Source organism: Ambystoma mexicanum, chromosome 3p (genome assembly GCF_040938575.1).
Source record: "Ambystoma mexicanum isolate Mex_15411 chromosome 3p, UKY_AmexF1_1, whole genome shotgun sequence".
Lineage (NCBI taxonomy): Eukaryota > Metazoa > Chordata > Amphibia > Caudata > Ambystomatidae > Ambystoma > Ambystoma mexicanum.
The window spans coordinates 593,179,055-593,197,010 of record NC_090925.1 but is presented as its reverse complement, the minus strand read 5'-3'; the positions used below and the strand labels follow the sequence as shown (position 1 = coordinate 593,197,010).

At 50.9% G+C, this 17,956-nt stretch overlaps 1 protein-coding gene across 1 annotated transcript in view; it reads left to right on the top strand.

Annotated features, from left to right (window-relative positions):
- RIMS4 (regulating synaptic membrane exocytosis 4) overlaps nt 1-17,956 on the top strand; it is an 867,656-nt gene that overhangs the window by 754,229 nt on the left and 95,471 nt on the right. The gene's annotated exons all lie outside the window — the stretch shown is intronic.

Sequence of the window (17,956 nt, the reverse complement as noted above, 5' to 3'; positions counted from 1 at the left end):
CAAAAGTGAAGTGTTGCTGGACAATGTATTATTGAATGTCAATTTATTGTATATAGCAGTTTTAGCTGCACAATATAGAAACATTTGATGAAACAAAAGATAAAAGGTATTGCAAAATCATTGTATAAAACAATAATTCATCATATGACATCTTCAGCAGTTGATCATTTTGACATCTTCAATATAACAGATTATATCTAAAAAGGGTAAAAGAAAAGACTGGAATTTTGCAGGTGTTTCTTTTTCATTTTCTAGGTTTTTCTCTAAATTTAATGGGCCGATTCATATGCATGTCCACCTTCTTGCAAAAAGTACCTAAAAAATACACAAAGAGTAAATCCCAATTCTTGCATTTTATGGTTCCTGTACTTAAATCTGTATTAAATTCTAGCACCAACCCACAACGTAAATATCAATAAGTAATCTTCTCACCTGGACAGATAACCTAGTCCAGTCATTGGTCTGTCACTTGGAGAGATGAGGGGTTGCAATTATCACTGGAGGGCTGCAGGGGTACGATTGGTGTCATCCTAGCAGAGAAGCAGGCCGCAAGATGTGAAGGGCCAGCAGAAGTTGGAGTAATGTATGGGTGGCAGTAAAAAAACACCCTAAACAAAGACCACAAACTGTGGATTAAGGGCAGATCCAAGTCCAACTGAAGGTAGGGTGAAAATGGCCTAGTTGTTCGACGCCATCCAAGACTCTTGGGCATCACTGAAGAATAAGGTGAAGACAGTGTCAGCTGAGCTCTCGTTGGCTAGGATGCATTTTACAAAGTTGGGGGAGAGGGTCACTGAAGCTTACAGGAGAGTGGTGATGTGAAGGACATGGTGGCCAGGCTGCAATCTCGGATTGACGCACTGGCTGTGGCCATACGAGCTCTGGAAGTAAAGTCTGAAGACACTGATGAGGATCGCGATGAAGTCATATTTGGATTCTTTGGGTCATGCAAGGGGAGAATGGCCCCAGTATGGAGCTGTATCTTGAACATCTTTTTATGAATACTTTGAAAGTTCAGGGGTTGTAGATGTGGTTCACGTGTGAGAGGGCACGTACTGTGCTGGGAAGAAGACCTCCGGTTGGGGCTCAACCATAGGCCATAGTGGCAAAATTGCTGAACTATAGGGATTGGGATTCTATCCTTTAAGATGCCCAGAGAAGATTAGCTTATAAGGTGGGGGCAGACAGATTTTGGTCTGCCTGGATTTCACGCAGGAGGTGCAAAAGCAACACAAGGCTTATGATGTGGTGAGGAGGAGACTCTGTGATTTGGGGTAAAAATACAAGATGATACTACTGGTGGAGCTGAAGGTGCTGGCGGACAGCTGTTCCTTCATTTTCTATCACCCGAGTGATGTCTGGGACTGGCCGGATATGGAGTGTGGGAGTGGTGCACAACCAAGGCATGCGCAAGGCCTGGGATAGGGCCCCAGTGGGAGGGTTGATGTTGAAGCTTGTGGGATGTTTTTACCCATGCATCCGAGCCCTACCACCAAAAACTGTGCAGTACTGGCATGGAAAACATCATGATGGCCAGAACTTCCCAGAAAATGCACAGGGAAATGCATGAAGAATAGGCTGCCACCCATTTATGCCTATGTTGTGAGCACAGAAGGGCACAGAGCCTAAAACCATTGTAAAAGGGGCAATGCTGATTGCCAAAAGCAACCCATAACTGGTGGGAATTTGTTTTCTTCAGGTCAAACATGGCTAATTCATGGGCACAACATTATTTTACTGCAGAACTACACCAATGCCATTTGTTGAACCTGGACAATATACTTCCATGTAATATCTCTTGTCTGAAATGCTTGAATTCAAGACTGATCCAAAAGAATTGCATGCAGTACCCGCTTTTGACTGAGGGCGGCGCTAGAGGTCTAAACTCTGACAGGGAAACTGCATGTCAGAAGTTGCAGGAGAGGCCTTTACATCAAAGGCTGGGAGTTAATTAAAATCTTAACCACATGCTGTTCCCAGAAGACAATCTGATTTAATTAACAGGCCAAAGGCTGGGAAACCTCTCACCTCCAGAGTTCACACCAGGAGTTAGAATCTCACATGACCTCTTGATTGATAGAAGGCAGACTGGCTGGGAGCCTCCTGGAGACCACACAATAGGCTCTTGCACTTGAATAGAATATGTTGATTTTGACTGTTTCCTGTCAACAAAGGCCTGCCTGCCAGAAGACACATGTGATCACTGACCCACCCAAGTCTTGGAGGCGGACTCCAACACTGTGAGAGCTGAATTGAAAGCAAAATATATATTTTACAGAAACACTGATAACTCTTTGTAATCAAATGACAGGAATGTATAACTTTGAGAGCCTTCATTTAAAAAATGTACCTTCGATTCAAGCCCAAACTCCAATTTGTGTGATGTTCTGGGGCAAAACCCTGCTATTCATGTATACTACAGACTCTGTGTTTAAGCTAGAGACATGGGAATTTACTGGAGTATGTATGGACAGGCCGTGTATATGTGTATAATTTTTAATGAAAAACCAATATTGCAAAACCAGTTAAAAAACGCAAAATGTTGCCGTTTCTGAATGCAAGCTCTTAGAAACATCAGAGTTTGAACATAGTATACCTCATGCAATAGATAATATGTACATGTAATGACAAACCACTATGTATTTGAGAAGTGTGTATTTTGATCAAATATAGATTTGTGTGCAATTTGACAGGGGAGTGTCCTTTTTGCAAGCCATTAAATGACATCATTCTGACACACAATCCTGCTCTCCAGTGAGAATGCAAAGAATTCTCCAACCTAGCAGAACTCTGAAGGGGTTGGGCCTAGAAAGCTAGCCTCTCCACCCACTTTCAAAACACATAAAAAGAGACTGCTGGGACAGGTAGAGACATTCAATTCCATTTGCTGCGGAGCATGCCGACCGCCGACTTCACATCCAGAGATCCTACACTTAGACTTCCAAGCTAAACAGAGACTACAGAACTTTGAACCAAGAAGGCCCACTGCAAGCAAAAGTATTTGTCAGCAGGCCAAAAATCATTTGCAGACTATTCACAACCGGACCCAGGTGTTGATTCTGGCCTGAAACCCTGTGCCATAAAGATCCAGAAGCAGTGTTGTACCCAGAGAAAGCAGAGCAGTATCCAGAACCAGAGGCCAGAGATCCAGAGTGACCCAGACCGCTGTTAGCAGAACCAGAGATCTGACCCAGGTCACTGTGAAGTGCCAAGACCAGAACCGGAGTCCAGTCCAAAACCTGACCAGATCCGTGGGGAGGCCTATTTCAAAATATATTGTGAGTACCTAGCAGAACTGTGCAGAACCAATCTCTTAGTTAAAATAATATAATTCAATCTATTTTAATCTAACCAGAACTGCCTCCTAACTGTCACCTGTCATTTTCTAGCTGCAAGCTGTAACCTGTCGCTTTGAACTTTTAAAATTTCAAATTCGAAAAACTACCTTTATTTAATCGTCCGTATCTCTGGAACCGTTTGTGCTAGGAACTTGGTTTAACTTTCCTCTGAAAGCTTAGAATCTCAGCTTTGTAAGCTTCGAACCGACTTGCTACTCCTTATACCGTAATCACGATTCTCGCACTCGCGAATTTTGCGATTTGGCCTGATTTCTTTACTTGTAAAAAGATAGCTACTTTTGCCTGAACTGCTAAATTTCGTTTGCCTCTTAAGAACCATCCCTGAATCATTGCTAGAGTGGGCCTGAACTCATATTAACTAGATACCACTCACCCTGAACCTTCTGAAGGGAATTAAAAGCATTTTCAGCATATTTCTCACTGCATTGTCACCATATTCAAAGCATTTTGCCTGTGTTTCAAAACTCCTATCTGTTGTATAAGCTGCTGGGGGGGAATTGAACTGAATTCTATTTGATTGCATTCCTAAGAACTGTGTCATCTTCATCTTCATCTCCTTACATTGCATAAAAGGGGGGGGGGGGTGAATTGTCCAAGAAAGTGATTACATTGTCTTTTGTTGAAACCCTATCAAGTTTTTTTTCTGTACTGCATTTTCATTCCACCTTGCATCCATTTGAAACCATAAAAGTATTGTTGCTATCTTATCCATCCCATAACCACTCATCATTGATTATAAAGAAGTGTGTTTGTGCCAGACTATCCATTATTGATTACTGCTCAGATTAAGTGTGATATTCAATTATTAATTTATTATAAAGTGTGATATATATATATTGTTTAAATTCTCAAATAAACCTTTTAACTTGCAAAACAGAACTACTTCTTGGCTCAGTGGGGTCAGGGGGATTCCAAGAGAGGTGTGATATATAGGGGTAGTCATCCAGAACTCATGAACTGGACATAAAGATATATCAATAAGGGTTTCCATTCAGTATCCCAGACTAGGCATTGACTTAGCTGTAGTGTTGAATTAAATCCTCTTACAACCACCTGGTAGGCCACAGGCTGGACCTGCTCCAGGAAAGATATGTGTGAGTATGGACGTAATGCTGGTCCTGAGAGAAGTTCCCCAATGCCGGGTCTCCGATACCTCTCAGACAATGGATGGTACCTGGCACTTCAGCCTGTATACATTGGATTTAGCAGAGTCGGGATGATGAGCTGTTCTGGGGAATGGAGCTTGATGTGATTCTGCTTATTCATGTCATACGATTTGTTGGTCGCTGTGCATTTTGGAAGAGGGTTCAGCCTTGATGTGAGGGTGTTGTTGATCTGACAGAAACACGCGCCCCCATCCTCGGTGTATGTTGTTGGTTATATATGTCCATTGGATTTGTGTATTGAATTGGAGGACACTGTTCATTGCTGATGGTGGCAGGGTTGGGCTATGTAGCTTCTGAATGGATTTACTGGAAATGTGGACAATGGGGGTGTTGTAGGGGTGATCTGCCTGCGCTGGATGGAGTAACTCACTCTTAGTGTTCTGCTTCGGCCCCGTTACTTGGCCTTAAGATCACAGTGGGGCTTGGGGTGGAGCACATCTAGGATACTGGGGATGTTGGGTTTTGGTATGGGGATGGTGTGTTGAGGTGCGTCCTTCGTTGGGGATGCTGGGCTTGGGATGGAGGGCATTGCGGGAGGGGGTTGAGTGTTTCAGGTCATTTGACTGGGAGTTTTGGTTTGGTTCAGGATCAACGGGTCAGGCTCCTTGTACACAAGGTTTGCTTCATGGCTGCGTTGAATGTTCTTAGTGGAATGTGAGAGGGCTAAACAACATTATTAAGAGGGGCAACATTCGGTCTTATCTCATCAGGCACAAGGTCAATGTGGCTGTTCTGCAGGAGACCCACCTTGATGTGCAGGGTCTGCAGGGTTTGAGTACACATTGGAAGGGTAGTGTGGCTGGCGTTGCTTTCTCCTGATATGCTAGGGGGGTGCTCATGTGGGTCTGAGATGTGGCTAAACTGCATGTGTCGCAAACGATAGTAGACAGAGATGGGAGATATGTGGCAGTGGTTGGGGAAGTTTTGGGATGGCCTCTGTTTCTATTGGAGATGTATGCCCCAAATGTGGGTCAGGCTGAATTCTTTCAGGAGATGCACGACTTGATAGCTGGCTACAAGGATGAATGGATTCTTTGGCTTAGTGATTTCAATTAAGTGTTGGATTGTAAGTTTGATGTAGCAAGTGCTAAGGTGCGAGATCTGGGAGGACTAACCAAGGCGTGGTTGTCACCGTTGATTTTTGCGCTGGTTATTGAACCAATGAGCAGGGTTTATAGGAGGAGACATAAATCAGCGGGTCTGCTGATGGGGGGTGGAGTGGATAGGCATTGTATATTGCTTTATGCAGACAATGTGCTTCCATATGTGTGGCATCCTCAGGTTAATCTGGAACCAGCTGTGGACACTATGGAAGATTTCAGGAAATTATCAGGTTTGGTCATCAATACCTCTAAATCAGCTATCTACACCTTGCCTTAGGAGGTGGGTGGGGAGTTGCTAAGGTTTGGGATTGAGATTCCAGAGGGGGGTTTCAAATATTTGGGTATCAGGGTTAGTGAGAACTGGGTCACAATGTGCCTTCATAATGTTAGTAAGCTGATAAACGTCTTTGGGAGGCTTACTGACTTTAGGATTACATTTCCGATTTCTTTGATGGGACGAATGGCTCTGGTGAAGATGGTCATGCTTCCCAGACTCTTATACCCAATTTCCATTTGGTAATATAGTAATGTATGTAATATATGTTTTATGTAAAGCGCTTTAGATTAAAGCGCTATATAAAAAAAGAATATTATTATATGTGTTCCAGGTGATGCTCATGTTGCTGAAGGCTGAGTGTTTCTGCACTCTTCATGGGAAACTGACTTGACTTTTGTGGAAGGGGGGGACGGAGGTACCACGGATTGCACTGAGAACCTTGCAACTTCCGTCAGGTAGGGGCGGAGTTGGGGTTCCACACTTTAGGGCCAATTATTGGCCATCGGTAGTGCAATATATGGTGGACTGTTTTGTGCAGCCACATGAGGATCGTGTTACTGGTTGGACTGTGTCGGAATTGGCCCAGAGTGGGTTCTTGGAGATGCTTGGGGGACAGGACAGGGAGCAAGGGCGGACCCTGATGCTGATTGCCAACATCATTTGGTTCAGGTGGAAAGCCACCAAGGGGGTTGGCCAGAGGTTTCTCTTTATGTCTGTGGTAACTTTGAGTTGCAGCATACTAGGGCCTATGCCGCATGGGGTGGGAGGTTTTTGGTTGCCTAGTGATTGGGGGTTAATTGGTGACATGTGTAATGAGGATAAGGCTATCACTCATAGGGAGTTTCAGACTGGCCATCTCATGGTCTGGATGAACTTCTTGGAGTTTGCTACTCTAATGGCAGGGCTGAAAGAGGCTGTAATGGGCTTCCAGCTAAGCCACATGTTTACGGGGTGAATGTGGCTCTGCTGCAACTGGTGAACAGCATTTTTTTCTTTCGCCCTTTGTTGCGATATTCGCAGCTATATTCGACGATAGGAAGGACTACAGAACCCGTGGGTAAGAGTAGTTCCTTGCCTGCGGATATACATTTTGGGATGTCTGTGGTTTATTTCTTTTTAAAAGTTCTTTTTATAAGTTTAGTGAAGTTGGGGGGTGAATAATCACTGCCCATTGTCAGTGACATGGTAGGTATTTGCGAGTCTTATCTATTTTGGCTGTGTTTTTTCAGACATTCTTATATGTGAGACTGTGGAGAAAAACAGAAGAAAATTATTTAAAAAGATCAATACAAAAAGGAGCCACCCTACTCTAGTTTTAAATGCCCTGTACACTGTATTTTAGCCTGGGTATTGTCACCCATGTTATTTTATCTTGTGTAATTGTATCTATTAAATCTATCCCCACTTAGTGTGCTGTCATGTTATATACAGTGCTTTCTTTATCTTCATCTACCTTACATAAGTACATGAGCATTATTTTACTGTATTGATCTTTTGACTTCTATTGTACTATAAAACCCGAAGTGAGCCCCACCTTTAACTAACAATTTGTAACCATGGTTATAAAAAAACTCTAATCGCAGTTATATTAAAACAAATGTTTTCGGGTATTATTTCATTGTATTTGTGAATTACATGTGATAAGTAGTCATTAAATGGACTGCTTTGGGGCACACTCACAGGGTAATTCATAGAAATTCGCACAAAAATGGCGCACGCGGCTGGCGCACAGTGTCCCCGTGCGATACACTGTGCCAGCCGCGTGCGAAAAAATCCTTTTCATCGCACAGCGTATTCATGGATTTTAGCCTCCGAAACCAGCCGTGGAGCAGAGTGGTGCAGCGACCCTGCAGCAGTGCCAGTTACGCCCCCAAGAACGCCGTCGCGCAAGGAAAAGCATTCAAAATCCCCAAATCATCGCAAAGGGCTGCGCTAACCCTGGACCAGTTCACAGGGCTGGCAAACAGCAAACGCCAAGCGGGGAACGTATATTTCAGTGGTTCGCGGGAAGTTCCACACGCGATTGTCCTGGGTACGTGTACATCAGGGGTGTGTGGGAAGTAACACACGCAAAAACAGCAGGGTACGTGTATTCCAGGGGTGCGCGGGAAGTATCACATGCAAAAGCAGCAGGGTACGTGTATCTCAGGGGTGCGGGGGAAGTATCACATGCGATTCCATCAGGGTACGTGTATTCCAGGGGTGCGCGGGAAGTATCACACGCAAAAACAGCAGGGTACGTGTATTCCAGGGGTGCAAGGGAAGTATCACACGCAAAATCAGCAGGGTACGTGTATTTCAGGGGTGCACGGGAAGTATCACACGCAAAATCAGCAGGGTACGTGTATTTCAGGGGTGCGCGGGAAGTATCACACGTGATTCCATCAGGGTACGTGTATTCCAGGGGTGCGCGGGAAGTATCACACGCAAAAGCAGCAGGGTACTTGTATTTCAGGGGTGCGCAGGAAGTATCAAACGCAATTCCATCAGGGTACGTGTATTACAGGGGTGCGCGGGGAGCACCACACGTGAATTGCACATGTGGGTCCTCCCAGGTGTTCCCTCTACACCCTCCACGGCCCCTGCAGGTGGCCCACACCACAGGGGCCTACCCTGCACATGTCCTGCAGGCACCCCATCCACCATGGCCATGCCCCCCAGCCAACCCACATGTCACCTTGCACTACTGCCCACCAACGCATGTCCCCCTGCACCCCCAGCCACCAGGGGCAGCCTCCACCAGGCCCCCACCCATGTCTCCCATCACCCCTACCCCCCAGCAGTGCAGGGGCAGCCTCCATCAGGCCCCCACTCATGTCTCCCACCACCCCCACCCCCCAGCACCAGGGACAGCCTCCACCAGGCCCCCACTCATTTCTCCCATCACCCCCACCCCCCATCAGTGCAGGGGCAGCCTCCACCAGGCCCCCACTCATGTCCAACTCATGTCTTCCTGCACCCCCACCCCCCAGCCACCATGGGCACCCTCCACCAGGCCCCCACTCATGTCTACCACCACCCCCACCCCCCAACCAACAGGGGCACCCTCCACCAGGCCCCCAATCATGTCTCCCACCACCCCCACCCCCCAGCAGTGCAGGGGCAGCCTCCACCAGGCCCCCACCAATGTCTCCCATCACCCCCACCCCCCAGCAGTGCAAGGGTAGCCTCCACCAGGCCCCCACTCATGTCTCCCACCACCCCCACCCCCCAGCCACCAGGGGCAGCCTCCACCAGGCCCCCACTCATGTCTCCCATCACCCCCACCCCCCAGCAGTGCAGGGGCAGCCTCCACCAGGCCCCCACTCATGTCCAACTCATGTCTCCCTGCACCCCCACCCCCCAGCCACCGGGGGCACCCTCCACCAGGCCCCCACTCATGTCTCCCACCACCCCCACCCCCCAGCCACCAGGGGCAGCCTCCACCAGGCCCCCACTCATGTCTCCCATCACCCCCACCCCCCAGCAGTGCAGGGGCAGCCTCCACCAGGCCCCCACTCATGTCTCCCACCACCCCCACCCCCCAGCAGTGCAGGGGCAGCCTCCACCAGGCCCCCACCCATGTCTCCCATCACCCCCATCCCCCAGCAGTGCAGGGGCAGTCTTCACCAGGCCCCCACTCATGTCTCCCACCACCCCCATCCCCCAGCCACCAGGGGCAGCCTCCACCAGGCCCCCACACATGTCCCCCTGCACCCCCACCCCCCAGCCACCAGGGGCAACCTCCACCAGGCCCCCACTCATGTCCCCCTGCACCCCCACCCCCCAGCCACCAGGGGCACCCTCCACCAGGCCCCCACTCATGTCTGCCACCACCCCCACCCTCCAGCCACCAGCCTCCACCAGGCCCCCACTCATGTCTCCCACCACCCCCACCCCCCAGCAGTGCAGGGGCAGCCTCCACCAGGCCCCCACTCATGTCTCCCACCACCCCCACCCCCCAGCAGTGCAGGGGCAGCCTCCACCAGGCCCCCACTCATGTCTCCCACCACCCCCACTCCCCAGCCACCAGGGGCAGCCTCCACCAGGCCCCCACCCATGTCTCCCATCACCCCCATCCCCCAGCAGTGCAGGAGCAGCCTCCACCAGGCCCCCACTCATGTCCCCTATCACCCCCACCCCCCAGCAGTGCAGGGGCAGCCTCCACCTGGCCCCCACTCATGTCTCCCACCACCCCCACCCCCCAGCAGTGCAGGGGCAGCCTCCACCAGGCCCCCACCCATGTCTCCCATCACCCCCATCCCCCAGCAGTGCAGGGGCAGCCTTCACCAGGCCCCCACTCATGTCTCCCACCACCCCCATCCCCCAGCCACCAGGGGCAGCCTCCACCAGGCCCCCACACATGTCCCCCTGCACCCCCACCCCCCAGCCACCAGGGGCACCCTCCACCAGGCCCCCACTCATGTCCCCCTGCACCCCCATCCCCCAGCCACCAGAGGCACCCTCCACCAGGCCCCCACTCATGTCTGCCACCACCCCCACCCCCCAGCCACCAGCCTCCACCAGGCCCCCACTCATGTCTCCCACCACCCCCACCCCCCAGCAGTGCAGGGGCAGCCTCCACCAGGCCCCCACTCATGTCTCCCACCACCCCCACCCCCCAGCAGTGTAGGGGCAGCCTCCACCAGGCCCCCACCCATGTCTCCCATCACCCGCACCCCCCAGCAGTGCAGGGGCAGCCTCCACCAGGCCCCCACTCATGTCTCCCACCACCCCCACTCCCCAGCCACCAGGGGCAGCCTCCACCAGGCCCCCACCCATGTCTCCCATCACCCCCACCCCCCAGCAGTGCAGGAGCAGCCTCCACCAGGCCCCCACTCATGTCCCCTATCACCCCCACCCCCCAGCAGTGCAGGGGCAGCCTCCACCAGGCCCCCACTCATGTCCAACTCATGTCTCCCTGCACCCCCACCCCCCAGCCACCAGGGGCACCCTCCACCAGGCCCCCACTAATGGTTTTCGATTTTAATTTTCCATTGGATTTACTTTTGTGAACTGTGACTTTAGACACCTTTCGTTTGCATTATGATTTGTGGTTTTGCATTATTTCACGTACCTGCTTGTTTTTTTTAAAAAAAAAATCCATTATTGTTTGTTTATTTTTGGTTCAATTTATGTTGCGTTTAATACATATTTTTCTTCAAACTTCAATGTGTAGCATCATCTCATTGGTTTCATGCATATCATGATATGTGTTATTGACATTCACTGACACCCATTGGGTGTATGTGAGGGACATGTGTTCATTTCCAAACTTGCATTTGTGGTTATATCATGTTTTGCCATTTCTAAGTGGGTGGATGCAATACTCAGGTTGGTGTTTGGCATTTGGAGGCTGACCATAAGGGGCAGGGATCTAGATTGTGTTGACATGTTGGCTGGGGGACATGAGTGGGGGCCTGGTGGAGGGTGCCCCTGCACTGCTGGGGGGTGGGGGTGGTGGTAGACATGAGTGGGGGCCTGGTGGAGGGTGCCCCTGGTGGCTGGGGGGTGGGGGTGGTTGTAGACATGAGTGGGGGCCTGGTGGAGTGTGCCCCTGGTGGCTGGGGGGTGGGGGTGCAGGGAGACATGAGTTGGACATGAGTGGGGGCCTGGTGGAGGCTGCCCCTGCACTGCTGGGGGGTGGGGGTGATGGGAGACATGAGTGGGGGCCTGGTGGAGGCTGCCCCTACACTGCTGGGGGTTGGGGGTGGTGGGAGACATGATTGGGGGCCTGGTGGATGGTGCCCCTGGTGGCTGGGGGTGGGGGTGGTGGTAAACATGGGTGGGGGCCTGGTGGAGGGTGCCCCTGGTGGCTGGGGGGTAGGGGTGCAGGGAGACATGAGTTGGACATGAGTGGGGGCCTGGTGGAGGCTGCCCCTGCACTGCTGGGGGGTGGGGGTGATGGGAGACATAAGTGGGGGCCTGGTGGAGGCTGCCCCTGGTGGCTGGGGGGTGGGGGTGGTGGGGGACATGAGTGGGGGCCTGGTGGAGGCTGCCCCTGCACTGCTGGGGGGTGGGGGTGATAGGGGACATGAGTGGGGGCCTGTTGGAGGCTGCCCCTGCACTGCTGGGGGATGGGGTGGTGGTAGACATGAGAGGGGGCCTGGTGGAGGGTGCCACTGCACTGCTGGGGGGTGGGGGTGATGGGAGACATGATTGGGGGCCTGGTGGAGGGTGCCCCTGGTGGCTGGGGGGTGGGGGTGGTGGTAGACATGAGTGGCGGCCTGGTGGAGGCTGCCCCTGCACTGCTGGGGGGTGGGGGTGGTAGGAGACATGATTGGTGGAGGGTGCCCCTGGTGGCTGGGGGGTGGGGGTGGTGGAGGGGTGGACCATTGTCCAAAAGGTCCAAAAAAATGCTAAACCAAAGGAAACCTAACACTAACTACAGAACTATTTACAAGGGCAGTGGGCTAGTCCAACGGCTCACTTCGGGATGTTCCGGGCCAGGGCATCATCAAACTCCTGCTCAATGTCCCGGAGGCGCTCCTCCTCCATGGCCCCGAGGGTCCGCAGGGCCGTCCACATGTGCCCTCCAAACTCCCTGCAGATTGCCTCGAGGCACTCGGCCCGCCTCAGGGCCCTCCGCATGGTGTTCTCCGCCCTGACCATCGTGAGCCGTGCCTCTTCCGCCCGCTGCCGCTCTGCATCTATGGCGTGGCCGAACCGCTGCCACACGGAAGACACTTCCCGTCCTGCATCCTCCTGCCCTCCGGCCGATGCCTGCCCCTCCAATGTCGAAGGCCCCGAGCCTTCATGGCTCCAACCACGTTGCTGCTGCTGCTGCGCCTCTGCCCGTGCAATGCCTCCTGCTGCCTGCACATCCTCCGCTGGCTGGGGTGCAGTCGTTGATGTGGCCACCCCTGCTGGACGTCCGACTCCCGACTGTGGCAGGGATGCCGCCTCCACCAGCCTGGCTGCACCGTCAGAGGCAGCTCCACAGGGCACCCAGTGACTGATGGGTGGGAAGATGGCACGGAGGACGACTGGCGCATAGGGGGTTCAGTTGAGGAGGGGGTCTGAGCAAGCCCCATCAAACGGAGGAATCCGGCCTGGGTGACCTGTCCCAGTAGGCCGACGCGGTCAACGAGCCATTTGAGATGACGTGCAGTCTCCTCATGAAAAGACTGCAGGTCACCTCGCATGGCCCGTTGACGCAATGCCACACCAGTCAGGACAGGCTCAACCCGGACCCGGATAGCCACGTCCGCAGACAGAGGAAGGCCAGTTGTCGTGAGCTCATCCCCTGCCTGAAAACGGGTCTGGACGTAGGCATCCCTGCTGGTGCAAGATGATGCAGTGACAGGATCAGGGACAGGATGTTAGGCGGAAACCTGTGCAGTTCCCTCTGGGACCACTGCAAAAGATTTAGGACTACAGGTGTTTGGCAGTAAACCCACTTGGTAGCAGTCTGTACCACACAGATTCACTTGGTAGCTGTGGCTGAGCAGTCAGACTTCCCTCAAGAAGAGTTAGGCAGTATGTGGAGTATACAAAATAGGGCAATCTACACAGTAGAACAAGCAAACACGGAACAAGGCTTCGGTGTAAAGATATAAAGGTATTTATTTATAACAACACATCTATGGAAAACACTCTGGCACTAATACGGCAAACAACTTCAATCACAATTACTTATACGAAGAAAAAGATCAATCCCCCTAACAATAGTTCGACAAGTCTAGGTTCACCGGCATCACTTATTTGCAGACAGAGGTGTATGCTTTAACCTAGATGGCACTCTAGTATTCGTTAGGACGGGAGAGAAAAATAAGGCAGGTTATGAAATCAACTCGGTACCAATACTTTACGGACAAATGCAAGGCAAGTAAGGCAGGGTCTACTGCAGATCACAAAGTTCAGAGGCCAGGCCCACTCGGAGAGAGGCAAGGCCATATGTCCCAAAAAGTGTCTCAGTGGAAATGCGCTTCGAGTCTTTATCGCAAATTGTTCTGGAAAGATTGGACCAGTTCAGAACAGCAAGTTAAAGAACGCTTGGAGGCGACCCAATGGAAAGGCGAGGATTAAGACACCTCACTCTATCCGACAGAAAGGGAAGCCAGCGGACACGGTACCTTGTTTGTGGAGAGACAGCTCCAGCGGGGGCAGTTGTTCCTGGTGGTGGATGCACGTCGGGTCTTTGCCAAGAGTAGAGGTGATCTCGTCGTCGAAGAAAAGTGAAGTCCGGTGCACCACCAGGGAAGAGACCAGCCGCGGAGTGCTCCGTCACAGGGCACCACCTTTTGGTCGCGGTACAGGGGTAGTGGCTATCCGGTTGCCCAGGTGCTCTGCACGGGCAATCCGACCACTGCGTCCTGGAGCAAAGAAAAAGAAAAGGTGACTGGTTGTTCCCACCAGTCAGGGGAAGAGACTCTCCGGCAGGGAGATCTCCTCTGTCGTCGGGAAGTGGTGAGTCGGTTCAGCAGGGCTACACCGGAGGTGTTGTCGTTGCAGGTCGGCTCTGCTTTACCCTCGTCCGATTCTTAGGTCCTGTGGTGACTTCTGAAGATCCAGTCCCAAAAGCCCTGCTTTTATGCAGAAAACCCCCATTCATTCAGCCTAGCTGTCAATCAAAACACGCTAAATGGTGAGCGGGGTGGCACACCACTTGGGCCAATCACACCAGAGTGCGACTGGAGTTGGCAAGGCAACTCAGTCCAGGGTCCCTAAACCCCCTCCCACACGCCTGTGGTAACCCAGACAGAATGGCACCACTTTGGAGGGTCTCTGTACAGAAGCCCGCCAAAAGTGGAACAAAGGGCTCAACCTTTTGGTTTAGGAGTCACAGAGACGTACACAGACGCCATTTTAAAAACCGAGTTCTGGCAGAAAATACCATCCGATAGACTTATTTAAGATAAGTAAACCGGTGGTAGGTTAAAGATTAATGAGAAAAAGTATCAATCTCCAACAATGGGAAGAATCCCATAGGGTTATATTCGGGGTCGAATATAACAAGTAGTTTCCACTGCCACCAGCCAAAACTCGACGAGGGGGGACGGGACAGTGCCCCCTCGAATAACAGACCCAGGAGTAATCGAATTACCCCTACTAGTACGTCCACAATAGGATGGTTTGTACTAGTTCTGTTAGTAAATTTAGGTCTAGTAAAGCCAATGGTGACTTTACATGCCCGGGGAGACAGTAGTCAGTCCCTGGGTATGGAGTCTATGATGGGGGTCCGCTAGGACGCCCCAGTGCTACGGCACGGAGGGTGCAGTGTAACACACATAGCAAACATATGAGACCCTATGGAGTAAAAGACCCCATAGGCCATAGAACACATCGACATTCAAAGGAATTCCACACATTCATGTCCAAGAGTGGGAGAAAAAGAGTCTCGCTCTTGGCAGGATGGAAAAAACAAACTCCAGAAATCCAGCAAAGCTGCTGGGGGACTCACTAGGTTAGGAAATTCAGCCTAAACAGAGAATTCTCCCTAACACTCGCCCCCCAGACTATGGGACAGGAGGATTTAATCCACTCCTGGATGAATCTCATACCTCAAGTCGATGACATACATCCTAAAGAGACCATCAGCATTTTATTGGTGACACCCTGACCTGTGCTCAATGGTGAAATCAAACCCTTGCAGGCAGATCGACCATCTCAATAGTTTCGGGTTTTCCCCTTTCATTTGCATTAACCATCTCAAGGGTTGGTGGTCAGTCTGAATGACAAAAGTAGAACCATACAAGTACGGCCTAAACTTCTTCAGAGCCCACATGATAGCAAAGCACTCTCTTTCGATTGTTGCCCACCTTGTTTCAGGATCCTTCAGCTTGCGGATGATGAAGAAAACGGGGTGCTCCCTACCTTTCCCATCCAGTTGACTGAATACGGCACCTATTCCTACATTTGAAGCATCTGTCTGCACAATGAAGTGTTGGCGGTAATTAGGAGCTCTGAGTACTGGGGCTTGGCAAAGAGCCTTTTTCAGGTTTTCAAAAGCCTGATTGCACTCCTCGTTCCATCTAACCTTTTTAGGAAATTTGGGCGAGGAGATGACATTCAGTGAAGAAGCTATGGTCCCATAGTTCTCGATGAAATTCCTGTAATACCCAGTGAGGCCTAGGAAGGCTCTCACTTGGGTTTGAGTAGTAGGTGTTGTCCAATTTTGCAGAGCTTCACTCTTACTGAGCAAAGGCCTTATTTCTCCACCTCCTACCTCATGTCCAAGATAAACCACCTTACTCTGTCCAATTTGGCATTTACTCGCCTTTATGGTCAGATTGGCTCGTCCAAGAGCCTGCAAAACATCTCTCAGGTGGGTTACATGTTCTTCCCAGGAATTGCTGAACACTGCTGTGTCATCCAAGTATGCCATGCAGAAGTTCTCCATCCCATTCAGAACCTGGTTTACCATCCGTTGAAACGTAGCAGGTGCATTCTTCAATCCGAAAGGCATTACCTTAAACTGGTACAAGCCAACGGGGTAGAAAATGCAGTTTTCTCCTTGGCATGGTCTGTCAGGGCTATTTGCCAATAGCCTGACGTCAAGTCAAATGTGCTGAGGAACTTGGCGGCGCCAAGTTTATCCACCAACTCATCTGTTCTTGGCAAAGGGTGGGCATCAGTCTTGGTGACTGCATTAAGAGCTCTATAATCCACGCAGAATCTAAGCTCTTTAGATCCGGCCTTTGGTACTAACACAACTGGGCTAGACCATGGACTAGTAGAGGGCTCTATTACCCCGAGATCGAGCATCTTGCTGATCTCACCTTTGATGTGGGTTCGTACGTGTTCTGACATTCGCTATCCTCTGCTTTTGACTGGCAGACAGTCACCAGTGAGTATGTCATGCTGGCCCCAAGGGGTCAAGCCTGGCGAAAGCGAGAACAGAGAGGCAAACTGATTCAACATAGATTGCACTCTTCTTGTTGCTCGGGTGTCAGATTTGAAGAGAGATTTACTCCTTCAACTTTTTCGTCCAAAGGTAAGCCTCTGAGGAGATCCGGAAGAGCTTCACTCTCTTCTTCTTCCTCGGATGATGCTAGAAACAACGCTCCTACATCAGGTCGGGAGACATACGCTTTGAGTCGGTTGGTGTGGAAGACGTTCGTAGCCTCCTTGGGATTGCCCAAGTCCACCAGATAGTTAACCTCTCTGAGTTTACCCACAACTCTGAAGGGTCCCATCCATTTGTCTTGCAAGGCCCTCTGCCTTGTTGGGATCATAAGGAGAACGAGCTGGTCTTGAGCGAACTCAACCATGTTAGCCTTTTGATCGTGCCAGTGCTTGACCAATGCTTGTCCAGCTTTCAAGTTATCGCTTGCTTCTGTCATCATGTGCGACATTCTCCTCCGGAGACCTATCACGTAGTCAGTCACTCTGACTGGCTTGGGGGAAGGAGCACTCTCCAACCCCTCCTAAATCAGGGCCAATGGACCTCTGACGGGTTGACCATAGAGAAGTTTGAAGGGAGAATAACCTACTCCCTCCTGAGGGACTTCTCTATAAGCAAAGAGAAGGCATGGCAGTAGAAGGTCCCACTTACGCTTAAGGGGTTCCTCTAAAGCACCTATCATGCTCTTCATGGTTCGGTTGAACCGTTCTACCAACCCATTGGTTTGTGGGTGGTAAGCTGTTGAGAACTTGTAAGTAACTCCACAGGTTTTCCACATGGCTTTCATGTAGTGGGACATAAAGTTTGACCCCCTGTCAGAGATTACTTCCTTAGGAAACCCGACCCTAGTAAAAATACCAAGGAGGGCCTTAGCCACAGTCAGAGCTGTAACAGTCCTCATAGGAATTGCCTCAGGATACCTAGTAGCATGGTCTACTACAAGTATAAACCTGTTGCCTGAGGAGGTTGGAGGATCAAGGGGACCAAAAATGTCAATCCCTACCCTCTCAAATGGGACTCCCACACTAAAGGTGCCACATTCTTGGAGCCAACCTTACCAGAGGTCTGGCAGGTGTGGCAGCTCCTGCAGTGTTTTTCTACTTTGGCCCCCATCTTTGGCCAATAGAAGTAGAGAGAGAGCCTTTCCTTAGTCTTCTTGAAACTTAAGTGACCAGTCAAAGGAATCTCGTGAGCTAACTGCAAGAACTGTGGTCTGTTCCCTTGGG